Consider the following 13784-nt stretch of genomic DNA (forward strand, 5'->3'; position numbering starts at 1 on the left):
TCCTTATTCTTGGAGTACACCAGAATATCATCAATGAATACCACCACAAACTTGTCGAGGTACTCCATGAACACTTTATTCATCAGGTACATAAAGTAAGCTGGAGCATTAGTCAAACCGAACGACATCACCGTATATTCATATAATCCATATCTAGTAGTGAATGCTGTCTTGGCAATATCTGAAGGTTGTATCCTCAGCTGATGATAACCTGACCTCAAATCAATCTTTGAGAATACCTTGGCTCCCTTCAACTGATCAAACAAATCTTCTATACGCGGCAATGGATACTTGTTCTTGATAGTTACCTCATTCAAGGCCCTGTAATCGACACACATCCGCTGTGTACCATCTTTCTTTTCAACGAATATTACGGGTGCTCCCCAAGGTGAAGAGCTAGGACGAATGTACCCCTTACCTAGCAATTCTTTCAGTTGTTTCTTAAGTTCCTCTAATTCACCAACTGACATTCTATATGGCCTCTTGGCAATAGGTGTAGTACCAGGCAAAAGATCTTTGATAAATTCAATGTCACATTCAGGTGGCATACCTGGCAAATCATCCGGGAAGACATCCGGGTACTCGCTGACAACTCTGATATCCTCCATCGAACTTGCCTTCAACTGATTCACTGCACAATCTGTTGCCGATGGAAGTGTTGCAACAAACTCAAATCTTTCACCTTCCTGGCTAGTGAGAACCACTGATCGCTTGGAACAATGAATCACTGCATTGTATTTTGTCAACCATCCCATTCCGAGAATAATATCAATACCACTTCATGGCAAGACTATCGGGTTTGCACAGAATTCCTTGCCCATGATTTGTATTTTTACCCCGAGACATCGGTACACAGCCCTCATATTTCCCCCAGGTGAATTTACTAGCATGGAACTAGGCATGGTACATAGGGGAATAGAGTACTTAGCAACATATTCAGCAGAGATGAATGTATGTGATGCGCCAGAATCGAATAAAACTGATGCAGGGGCTGAGTTGACAAGAAACATACCGAACACAACATCCTGAGCCTCCTGAGTGGTCTCCGCAGCCACATGATTCACATGCCCGCGGACGTAGTTTTGCTGACCCTTGTTGCTCTGGGGCGTCTGCATGTTGTGTCGGGGCTGTTGTTGCTTCTATGGAGTCTGCCTCTATCTGCTGTTGTTGAACTGGCCTGGAGTGTGCTGAGTATTTTTCTTGGGACACCCATTTGCATAATGTCCCGCTTCACCACATCTGAAGCAAGTATTACCACTGGCGGGGGCAGTGGCATTGTTTCTAATTGGTGTGCCCGTAGGAGTGCCGTGACGATTCTGCGAAAAGTTCAAACGCTGCACTGACTGAGCTGCATGTTGAGCTTGCTGCTGCTGTTGACCCTGTTGGTTGAAGCGCAGGTACTGACTCTGCCCGAAGTTGACATTCTGTCCTCCTGAGCGGAAAGGTGTTCCTTGCGGGGCATTGAAGCGAGGACGTGCATTGCTGCTGAACTGCGTCGGTGACTCGTACTTTCTCTTCTGCTCACCCATCTCCTTGCAAGCATGCTCCACCATGATGGCTTTGTCCACCATCTTCTGGAAACTGTCGAAAGTGTGCACCATTAATTGATACTTGATAGGACCAATCAGACCCTCCCTGAAGTGATCCTGCTTCTCCTCATCATCGGCGACATCTGCAGGGGCGTAACGAGACAGTTGGATGAACTTGTCCTGATACTCGCTCACGGACATTGTCCCTTGTTTTAGTGCAAGGAACTCTTGTTTCTTAAGCTTCATCAGGCCTTTGGGTATGTGTTGCTCCCTGAACTTGCTTCTGAATTCCTGCAGCTGATGGTGTCGGGGTTGTCATGAGCTGCTGTGTAAGCATCCCACCAATCTGCGGCGGTCCCTTCCAGTCTGCCTGAAGCATAAAGGACCTTCTCCCTGTCGGTGCACTGGGCGAGGTTAAGCATCTTCTCCACAGTCTTGATCCAGTCATCACCTTGAAGCGGGTCTGGTGAATGAGAGAATTTGGGAGGCTTGTGACTCATGAACTCCCGGTGTCTGTCCCTTGCTGGTGGTGGTGGAGGTGGTGGAGCTTGGTTCATCTGAGCCTACATGTTGGCGATGGTGTTTGCCATGTTTGTCAGCAGCTGAGTCTGGGCGGCGAGAAACTGCTCCATCCCTGCGGGTGGCGTCTGGTGCGGTTGGCTTGGTTGCGGATCGGGGTTGGTGTTGTTGCGCGCCCTCCGTCGCGGCGCTGCAGGCTGATCAACTCCTGACCCGGACCTGGTGTTCACCATCTGATTGGGTTACAAAAAGGAGACTCATGAATTCAATCATGGAAAATGGATTGGAACAAGGGCAAGGTAAAGATAGCAAAAAAAAAATAGATAACCCCAAAATTTTACTAAACTATATATTTGTATTAATAGCTTGATATGATTGTGGTCATCACTCCACAACCTATCGCAATCATTACAAAGATCCAAATCACATCATTGTCACAAAACCAAGCACACCTTCACATTAATCTAATTTAACACACTATTAAGATCGTTCGTACTAGCGATTACAAAAGACTCTTAGAAAACTCCTATCTAGAAAGAAAATTTACTCCTATCTTAACTCCTAAATCTATCCTCTAATGTTAGCCTGGGCATAAAACCCGAGCCCGAAGCCCGAAGCCCGAAAAACCCGAGCCCGAACCCATTTAGCCCGAAGCCCGATACCCAATGGGCTCCCGCGGGTATTGAATCGTGAAACCCGAATTAATTTTGGGCTTGCTCGGGTAGTAGGCCGCGGTACCCGAATTACCCGAATAGCCTGAATTTATGTTGTGTTCTACTGTTCTATGCCTTTACTCTTGTTACGAACTTCTCTTAGTCTTATTTTTGTTGACTTGCAGTCTTGCATGCTCTTTAATACTCGTTTGTTTGGCTGTTGTTAACTATTGATCATGCTTTAAATCTATACATGTAACACTAATTTCTAACCTGATATCAAATTTTGGGCCAAATCGGGCTACCCGAACCCGAACCCGAAATATTCGGGTACCTAAAATTTCGGGCTTAGCTTTTGAAAACCCGATTTCGGGTAGCATTTCCGAATACCCGAATTCCCCAAAAGCCCGAAAAGCACGACCTGAAAAATTCGGGTAGCCCGAATGCCCAGACTAACTCTAATGATAGCTGGTGCGGTAGCCGGGCTCTCCATAGTGACACGCTTGCGAGGGGGTGACTTAGGCAAGTACTCCTTCGGCTTGATGCTGTCGTACTCCGAGGGTAACACTGGATCTCCTCTCAGCTGGGCCTCCAGAATTGCCTTCTCCCTGATGGTCCTCATCAGCTTTTTCTTGACCCCCTGGATCTCTGTCCCAGTTGCGTCTAGATCCGTGCTGAGAGTGGCGACCAGCTCCTGCGTAGTGTCCATGAGCAGGCTTCCTTCCCCAGGGGGTGGGGCAGGAATCTGCGCACAAGTAGCTCCTCTCTTGCGCTGTGGAAACTGCTGAAACTCAGTGCCCTGGAGCTCTTCCTTGTAAGCATAGCAAAGGAAATAGAGTGCCCTTCTAGCAGCTTCACTAGTCCCTGCCTCCAAAGTGCTCCTGGGCACCTCGTCAATGTGCTTGGAATACTCCACCGAGCACCCAGGTCTCTCATCCAGAACGCAAATCAACACTAACACCAACCACTCTTCCTCCTGCTGTGCATTCCTGAGCAAGTGAGCCTCATAATGCGGCTTCCGCGGAAAGCCAATCCTCTACATGGCCCTCCAGAGAAGCGCGGGGAATGGACCCTCGGCAGAGTCCAAGTGAAGTATCTGCTTCTCATAGTGAGGCTCAGGTGGTGGTGGTGAGTTTGTGGCAACGGCTGGCTCTGGGTCATCATCTGGGTCGTCGTCGTCATCTCCTGGTGCACCAGAGTCATCATCACCACCCTCACCCTTGCCTCCATTTGCGGCACCTGAATCACCACCATCTTCTCCTGCAGGGCCCTCATTGCTGCCACTTGAGACCTCTGGATGATCCTCTGGCAGCTCCATGGGCTCCTCCTCAGTGTCGGTGTCCACCCATCCTCCCTTGGAATCATCGTAGTAGTCGTGGTTGTCCTCGGGATCAGACACCTCCTGTGAGTGATGGATCGGATGCGGTGGTCCACGGGTTCTCTTACGGGCAGTCAGCTTGTTTCTGGCCATCTGTAACAAAAGTGGGGTAGCGCAAGATAGAGGACATTTAGAAAAAAAATGCTATAGGTGACCTTAAAGCAAGATGGCATTTTTTTTTAAACCTCAACACACTTGAGAGACAAGCATGAGTTCAAGGAGAAAAAGACAAAAATAGTGATATAATCAAGAAATAAGCAGATTTCAAAAGCAAGCAGGCAGAAGCTTGGCTACTAAGCAAGATAAGACTTAGAAATTCGACCATTACTAGCTAGGCTAATGTCCTACAGTCAACCTGGCTCTGATACCACTTCTGTCACACCCGGTTTAGGAAAGGTAACCGAATGCATCCCCTATGTGCGCCAGGATCAAGTTCCGCACATACAGTAGACGTCACAAGCGAATATCCGAAGCAATGCATTAACAATAAAGAGTGTAATAGTACTTTATTACATGACTGACAGTCTTAATCTTAAACGAATAAACAAACGTTGATAAGTAGCAGCGGACTTCAACTTCACAGGTAGTTGACTGGGAGACATACGCCTAGAAATCTCCAACATCTTCAGGAAACTCTGGATAATTATCTTGTTCTGAGCAGCATTGGTTTTAATAAAGCAAGCGTGAGTACACTTATGGTTGGTACTCAGCAAGTGGAGTAAATTATATGACATGCAAGGCCAAATCAAGGATAAGCTGACATGGTTTGACTGCGATAAGCATTTTAGTTGGTCAAGTTTTATTTAGCAAGCATTAACTAGGTTTAAGTTTATACCAACCCTTATATAAAAGACTGATTAAATAAACAACAACAACACTAAAGAACAACAGCTTAAATTATCTTCAAGTTCAATTATCATGTGAGGGTCCAAGCCGCTCCTAACCGTGAGCACGGCTGATATATCAGTTTTCACTCTGCAGAGGTTGTACACTTTACCCACAACTCGTGTTTCCCTTGATGCCCGGGTTTGCAAGGCTCTTAAACACTTCCGAGGTGAGTGGCAGGGATCCACTACGAGGCCTTTACAAAGATTCCCTAACTTATGACAATCCGCTAAGGTTTCAAGCCAAAGCGGTCATAACCCTCCCTAATGAGGAAATACCTTAGCCAAGGTCCACATAGCCATATGCCTCAAAAGGACCGAGCTATACCCCATCAATGCAACCCCTCTTGCCCTTTCGGTAAGATCATCACAAGCTAAGGTTTCTAATTAATTAGCCAAGACCAGAGCCATATAGTAATTGTGGTTGTACTGTTTTCCTGGGTGGTTCTCCATGTTCCAATTCATTCAATAATCTTATTTATCGCCATAACAATATTCCGAGGACATGATGGATACAGGAGGTAGCAAGATTTCCAACCATCCAAAATCTACTTATAAGCAACTAGCGTAGCTATAACATAAATAAAACAACCCAGGTTTAAACAAGGAGGATAAATAGAAGCTAGTCATATCCTTACTTGGGTTCCATCATATTCTAGACACATGCAATGCATAGAAAAATAAAGGTGTAATTGTGATATTAATAGGACAAAAACATGATCAAGGACCACTTGCCTTCGTTAGCAAACTGCTGCTGCTCAGGAAATTCTTCAAAGTCTTGTCCCTGCGGATCCTCGAACTGCGCACCGTCTAACGTCGCACACAAGCACTTACAGGAAAACAAGTGCAAATAATAAGAAACAGTACACCAATCAATATAAATAGAACAAAATAATATTTTAAAAACATTGTATAACTCGTAAGGATTGCGTGAGCGCAATAATCGATGAAATCGGAGTTAAAACGGAGAAGTTAGGGCTAAAATAGGGTTTCAGGGGCTTATCTGCGAAAGATTTGGATCTAAAAGGACCTAAAACAAAGAAAATAGGGGCTAGATTGCAATTAAACCCTAGACAGAGGGGTTAGAATGCAAAACCGAGGGATACTGGATGGCGGGTTCTATTTTGGAAAACCACAGGGGTCTAAACAGAAGAAAAAGGACTAAAACGCGATTACTTTTGAGCTGAGGTGGAGCGCGGGTTAATTCCAGGGAAACTTAAGGGCTAATCTACAAAAATGCCTTGGTTGATCGGTATGCCGTTCTGTTGACTCGGGTCTAGGTTAGATCGGGACCGCTGGATCGCGATCCGACGGTGGGGGTAGTGTTGGCGGGTCGGACGGCGCGGGAGCGGCGGCGGGATGCCGGTGGCGAGGCGGAGGCGGCGGCGGCTCGCCGGACTTCACGCGAAATCGCGTTCTCTGGCTCGGACTCGGCTCGGATTTGGACGGGAAGCGAGAGCGTGATGCGGGGAACCGATCTAGGGCAAAAGGAGGCAGCGGAGACGGCTGAGGCAGCGGTGCGACGGCGAACGGCGGCTCGGGCACTCCGGCGAGCTCGCGCGGGCACGGGAGCGCAGGAGGGAAGGGGAGAGACGGCCGGGAAGCGTCCTCACCACGACGCGGTGCCCCGAGGAGAGTCGATCGACGGCGGACGGCAGCGGAACGGCGGCGCGGCAGCGGGCCCGAGCTCGAGCAACAATGGCGGCTCGGCGCTAGGGTTTGGAGCGGGCGGCGGCTGCGGCTAGGGTATAGGAGCACGGGGTACTGGCGGCACTTAAGTAGGGACGGCCGCGGGCGCCTGGGCATGCGAGCCCAAGGCGGAGATGGAGAAGTCGGCGGTGATCTCGCGGGGATGAGCCGGATGCGATCCGGAGTCCCGGTCGGGCGCGGGGAAGGGGACGCCCGACAGGTGGGGCCCGCGAGACAGAGAGAGAATAGGGAGGGAGCGCGGAAGAGCGGGCGCGCCGATGGGCCGGGGGAGAGGCTGGCGGGCCGTGCGCACGCGGGGAAAAGAAAAGAGAGGGAAAGGAGGGCTGCGCGCGGGGAAATGGGCCGGAAGTTGGCGGGCTGCGTGCAGGGGAGAGAAAAGAAGGGAGAGGAGAGGGGCTGTGGGCCGCCTGTAGGAGGAGAAAAAGAAAGGAAAGGAGAGGAGAAAGGTGGCCAGCTGGGCTAGGTCCAAAGAAAAAGAGAGGGAGAGGGAAAAAGGAAGCAAAATCAAAAGGCTTTTGAATTTGAACATGAAATTTGAATTGAAAATAAATCCAAATAAACTGCAACCAATCAAACAATGCAAAGAGCATGAGATGCACAATCATATGGTTTTTCCTATATTCATTTTTATACTTAAGAAGAAAATTATTTATCAGAAACCTATGACTCCTTTAACCTATCATTTTATTTAATTTTTGTACTTTGCAAAATTTAGGGTGTTACAGTTGCATAAAAAGAGATTGCAGTGGGTTACGTCACATAGACCTAGGCACCAGTGCGCTCCTAATGGCTCAATCATGTAGCTGCAGCGCACATGAGGCCTTAGGTTCCGACACGGCATCATGGTCATGTGATTAAACAGCACCACAAAAGAGGAACAACAACCCTGTAGTGCCAACAGCAACAAGATAGATTTAGGAAACCGAAGACAACCCGAAGTTGTACTGGATGCACACCCGTTAGTTAGTCTACAGATTTTCGATGACGATGCAACACCATGCGCTGACCAAAGATGGTATGTGTTATGATGCATGACTTTTGCCGGGAGAATTGTATTCAAAAAGTAATTATTGTCATAAATCTTTTTAATTTACCCAAAATCATCTGAGCAAAAATTGAAGGTGCAACTTTCAGATGTTGTAACTAGAATAACCAACAATATAAGGTACAACATCAAGAGAGGATAGATGAATCATTGAATGATGGATTGAAGGGTTTGCTGATAATTATCAAAGTTTAACCATCAAAGGAAAAGCTCAGTGCTTCTGCCGAAACAGATTCAAAGCACGATCAAGGGTTTGATTTGGCTGTCAAGCTAAGATCGGCGATAAGGTTCAAACATGACCCAACCCACTTAATTCACAAAAGACTTTCTCAACTCTCGGTTAGCCTAGCAGATTACGTTGGTTCCTACAACACAAAGTCTAGATGGGCATTCAGATACAAGCAACATATTTTAACACAATAATGTAACAAGCAAGGCAATCAAATCCATCCAAGATAACATGATGCATGCACGTACTAAAAGTCCTCACAAACAAAAATAACTGCCAAGTAATCTTGGTCTTACGTAGTTAATTACGGTGGCATCATATAGATACGTCTCTCCCTATAATATCTAATCGACAGATCCTAACCGTTCAGAACCTATCGAATCGTGGTTAGCATACCTGCAGAAAACCACAATATATATATACCGAACCTTTCATGCCAGCATGTCATGAAAGCGTCCCCAATCATTACTGTTCACTGTAGAAACAGCATCTGTATGATTACCGCCGTACAGACAACGTTAACATATGTTATCAAGATAACGTATTCACGGGGTACCGCAAAATGCGGGGGTATGAACAGCGATCGCCATACCCTACGCCGAACCATATACTCCCAATATAATCAACCGAAGTTGATATATTGGCAGCATCTCAAGTAGGCCACTGCTTGAGAAACAGCGTTTGGTTCGCATCACCGACAGGAAGGCTAACTCCCCAGTTAGCTGAGGATCCTTACCTTCTTACCTCATCGTCGAAGGTGTCGTTACAGAATATAAGATTGGGTTGTGCATGAATTTAAGTTTTGGTAGAAAAGTAATGCTGGTAGTTAGGGTTATACATATATATATATATATATATATATATATATATATATATATTATAGCCACCTCTATTTCCCTCATAAGCATTACCCTAGGGCTTTACGTACTAAGCACAGTCCTTAACGAATCCAACGCGGCTTTGCCAAACATTTTGTTGGTCAAACTTTTATACTGAAAGCATTTTTTAAGGTAAATTGTATCTCCAGGGTAACCTTATAGCTCTGATACCAGCTGTGACAGAACCAAGCTAAATTATACCGGCTCAAGTACGCGAGTCCACTCCAGAGGGCTCCAACATACTTCAAACGGTATAATCCCTTGGCCTGTCGGGTAGCGTCCCGATAAACCACCGATACAGGATCAAATAAGGTTACCTCACACGAAGGTGAGTCCAGAGATACAATCACCATCATATTTTACATCACAGGGAATTACATTACAAGAGTTTCCAAAAGCAGTACAAAGTTCCAAATTTAGAAAAATTATTACAAACTGTTAAAGTTATGGTTTTTGGCAGCGAAAAAACATACGCGATGATTTACAACACGTCGTCAAGATGAATGTCATGCTAAGACCGGGCACGACATCACTCGGTATCATCAGTGTTGGCCGGGGATGGAGCCCATTCCACGGACCAACCATCTGGAAGAGCACAAGGCCAAGACAGGGGAAGAGTAGGGTCTTCAAAGACATTACCTGAAAAACATATAACTAGCAAGGCTGAGTATACTAATACTCAGCAAGGCTTACCTGTCTCATGGTATACTTAGGCATGTAACTAGACTTATGAAGGCTTTTCAGGTTTTGGGTAGGGTTTTCAGCTGAAAAGCAACAAAGAGTAGGTCCTTATTTTTAACTTTTAGCTTTCAAGTTCTAGTTGATTATCCATTCTAGGTAAGCACCTATAACTATTCAAGCATGGTAAAAATCTTTAATCAAATATCATCTTTCATAACCATAATATTGCTCTTGTTACTCTATGTGGTAAAAGGATCAAGCAGTCTCAATCTCCGCGAGAAACGGACGATTCCTGAATCGAATTTCAACCTTGCAAGGTAAACCTAACACACACGCTTGGAACATCCAAGGATCGTTCCGAAGCAACCGTTTCCCTCATATTTTGGGTTATGGATCAGGGCCACCACAAGCGACTGCAGGACCGTACGCACACCAATTGTGCAGGACATACGTCTGTAGCGCGACTACATGATCCTGTATTCCTGTCTGCCTTGCAGAACGTAACCCCACATGTCGGTGCCTGTGTATAACAGAAACCAAATAATCGAGTGGTGGAGACATGTCCATTTGCCAGGCCATTCGGGTACTAGGCTTACCGCTTACCATATTTCGTGGCATGTGGCTAGTACTTTCAAACGCTTAGCCACCACTACCACACACTACAACCTTAGCAACTTTTATCAACACAGACGGGGTAAACTTCTAGGTCATGTTACTGCACATGACCCCGTCCATGATTCCTTATAGTAATTGCAGAATGATAAACATTCAACTCCTATATCACGCGAGTGACAGGAAATCACCCGACTTCTACGGGTCCTATTAGCAGAGCATCTATGCGATAAGTACTCAGGTACAATACATTGGATTCCTAAGATTTTATGCAACTAGGGTTTCATTTCAACTCCTAGACGTAATGCAAGATATATAATATAATAATGGAATTGTAATAAATTGAATTACTGGGGTATGCATCGGGGCTTGCCTTTACTGGTGGGGCAGAAGTCAGAGATGTTAGTATTATTATCTTCCGAACTTTGGTTCGGGGCTTCCGATAATCCCTTGGTGACGTTCCCTTGGTCTTCAGGAATATCCTCCACAGACTCCTGGGAGATCTTGTAGGTACTGTTTGCAGAAGTAGTCGTATCTACATGCAATGCAACATTACATTCAAAGTGTGCACATAAAATTATCTTACTTCACAATAAAGTTGCAATCCAACACTCATTTAACATATTACTCATATAACATCCAACAAGATCTGAAACTAAACTTAGATAGAGCTTCAGGTGGTCAACTAATTAAAATCGGCTACTTGTTGAAGATTATGATAGAGCCGATTGGAAACAACAGGGGTTTAGTCGATAGAATCGGTAAAGGAGGGAGCCATCTACACAGTATTAGAAAATCTGTTGATTTCTGTTTAGAAGGGAAATCGGCAAGAGCAATCTCGTATATGAGTAGAAAAGATTAGCCGATTTGGGTTCACCTGAGGTCAAATCGGCTCATATGGAGAGGAAGTTGAAGGTACAGTACTTCAAGTATAGAAAAAGGAAGGATCTTGCCGATTGGATTATCAGCATGTCTTTGGTCTATCTAATTGGTTGGTGTATTGGTCTTGGCCTTAACCGATGAGGATGCATCAGGTTTAGCCGATTGATGTGCTTTGGTCGTGCCTAACAGAGGCGTGTTTACTGTGCTATCTTACTGATCTAGGGTTGTGTACTTTGGCCTGTGTAGCCAATTGATAGGTGCATCGGGTTCCTAATTGATCAATGAAAGCATCGATTACTTTAGCAGAGGGGTGATTCCTAAAGCAGCTGTGTCTTAATTGAGATGTGCTTAAGTGTTATCCTAGGTAACTAGGTGCGGTTGCATCGACTTGATTATGTCAGTACAACAATTGAGTGACGTACAGCCGATGGGATTATCTAAGTCAGACCTGTTACAAGAACTAGGTGGAACAGAACACTATTATTGAACAGGCTAAACAGATCATAAGTGTGGATTTAGACTGAAGAGGATGTGGCTGATGGGCTTGTGCCGAGGAGGATATGTTTTACAGATGTGCAGCCGATTGGAGTGTGGTTGAGGATATGTGACAGATAGGTATATAGCCGATTTCCTAGCTGATAAATCAGCTGATAGAAGTGTGTGGATAAGGATGGGAAAACTAAGGATTGGTCGGCCATATTTGACCGATATGGAAAACAACTAGAATCGGCCTGGATCGGCCGATAGCAAGAATACTAAGATCGTGTGTGCATCTCCGATACATCGACTATGTGCAGCCGATGTAGGATGGAACGAAAGAATTGTATCGGCAGTAGCCGACATTAGAAAGATAACAACCGTATCAGCTAACCAGCCGATGGTAGAAGCATATCAAAAGAAATGCATCGGCTGACAGCTGTTACATAGAAGTATCATAGATTCAAAGGAAATGGATACTTAGCGACTGAGCCACTAGCTGGTGCTGAAGTATAGTTGCAGAGATGTATAAGCTGAGCAGCAGCTACGCACGAACTAACAAGGATCCTTATATAAAAAGGACCTTAAGGAGATGGCAATCAAAATAAGGACAAAGTTTGGATGGCAGGGATATGAGCACTCGTGTGAAAGGATTAACTAAATATCACCCATCTCCACTTGAGACATGCATCCTATGATTTACCTTTCAGCTACAACACATGCATATAACATAAGGTACAAATAAAGCATTCATTTCCTAATATTTAACCTAGACCACAAATCAAAGACTTTCAGCTCAAGATCACAACATAAAACTTGTAGATTTTGACCTAAGGACTCAAACAAAACTGATTTCATATTTTTATGAATTTCCTACAAATTTCTATGGAACGTAGAAGTTCACTGATTTGAAATAAAGAAGGCTCTGGAAAATTTACAAAGAACACCCTAGAACCTTCTAAATTGAAGCAATTAAGTCCTTGATCGGGGAAAACAGAGGATAGAAAGAAGATGACGACGTTCCGGCAAAGGGGTCACCGGCATTAGGAAGATTCAGTGGGTCAGGGCAAAGCTTGGGGTAGCCTTGATTGTGGAGGAGAACGGGCGGAAAGTGAATTCCCACGGTGAACAGGATCGGCGGTGAGAAGAGCTCGATGGTGACGAGGTTCCGGTGTGGGACGGATGGTGAGGTGGGACTGAAAAGGTTCAGCGAGTAACGAAGAAGCTTGCCAGGGGAAAAGTTGTACGGGGTGCAGGATGGCCGGAGGGGTAGTCCTCATGGTGACCCGTGGCGACGGTAGTTGGCTTTTGCAACGGCAACGATGTTTCGGCATACAGGGATCAAAGAGGCTTGATGAGAGTGTTCACGAGCTTTCTTGAGGTGTTGTGGTCTTGCTCGGACGATCGGCGAGGAATAGGAGCTGCTGGACATCATGGACTTATGGGAGGAGATGATGGAGCCAGATTGGTTCGCTATGCTGACTCCTCCGCGAACCTCAGGGTCCTCCTGCTCACGGGCTAAGCCTCCTCTGCTCACGCACATGTGCTGCAGAAACACGACCGGCACACCCGCGTAGCCTCCTGCAGGACCGCCGCACCTTGTCGCATCTCCTACGCGCTATTCTTGTTCTACACCTGCACCCCTGGCCCTCAACCTGCTCACGCGTGGCCTGTTGCCCTGCACGCGCACACGCCTGCGGAATCGAGCCGAGCGGGCCACTGGCAAAACACTTCCGCTCACACCCGCAGACGTGTCAGTTCAATTCCGCCCGGACCTTCGGGTCCTGTAACTCCACCGTATTCTCCACCTGCTGTGACGCCATCCGAGCCAGCCTACCACCGCCGCCGGTCTTGCGCTGCGCGTCGAACCCGCGCCACGTTGCTTCTGCCCTGACCACCTTGCCGCTGCGCAGCTCCTCCTTCCAAGCTTGCCGCGCCACACTCACCCTCTCTGCCTCCGCGAGGGCCGTGGTCTGCTCGCACTAGGCCACCTCCATGTCCTCCACGAGCAGCTCGCAGTGCCGCCTGACCTCGTCCGCTGCCTTCTCCTCAACGGCCTCCGACGTCCACCACGCGCGGCTCCACTGCTCCCCCCGTGCGGGTCCGCACCGAGTCGCCGCGCCGCGGCACCGCGAGCCCCGAGCTCCGCTCCCGAACCGCCAGCGTGCTACACTCCTGCACCATCGCCGTCAGCCTCGCCGACACCTCCGGCGACGCTCCCACCTTCTGGGTGAGCCCACCGAGCGCCGAGCGCTGACGGGCCTCTAGCTCCTTCGCCGCCAGTGCTGCACCCGCACGCGCACGCCG

The sequence above is a fragment of the Panicum hallii genome, chromosome 7 (assembly GCF_002211085.1).
Source record: "Panicum hallii strain FIL2 chromosome 7, PHallii_v3.1, whole genome shotgun sequence".
NCBI classification, from domain to species: Eukaryota; Viridiplantae; Streptophyta; class Magnoliopsida; order Poales; family Poaceae; genus Panicum; species Panicum hallii.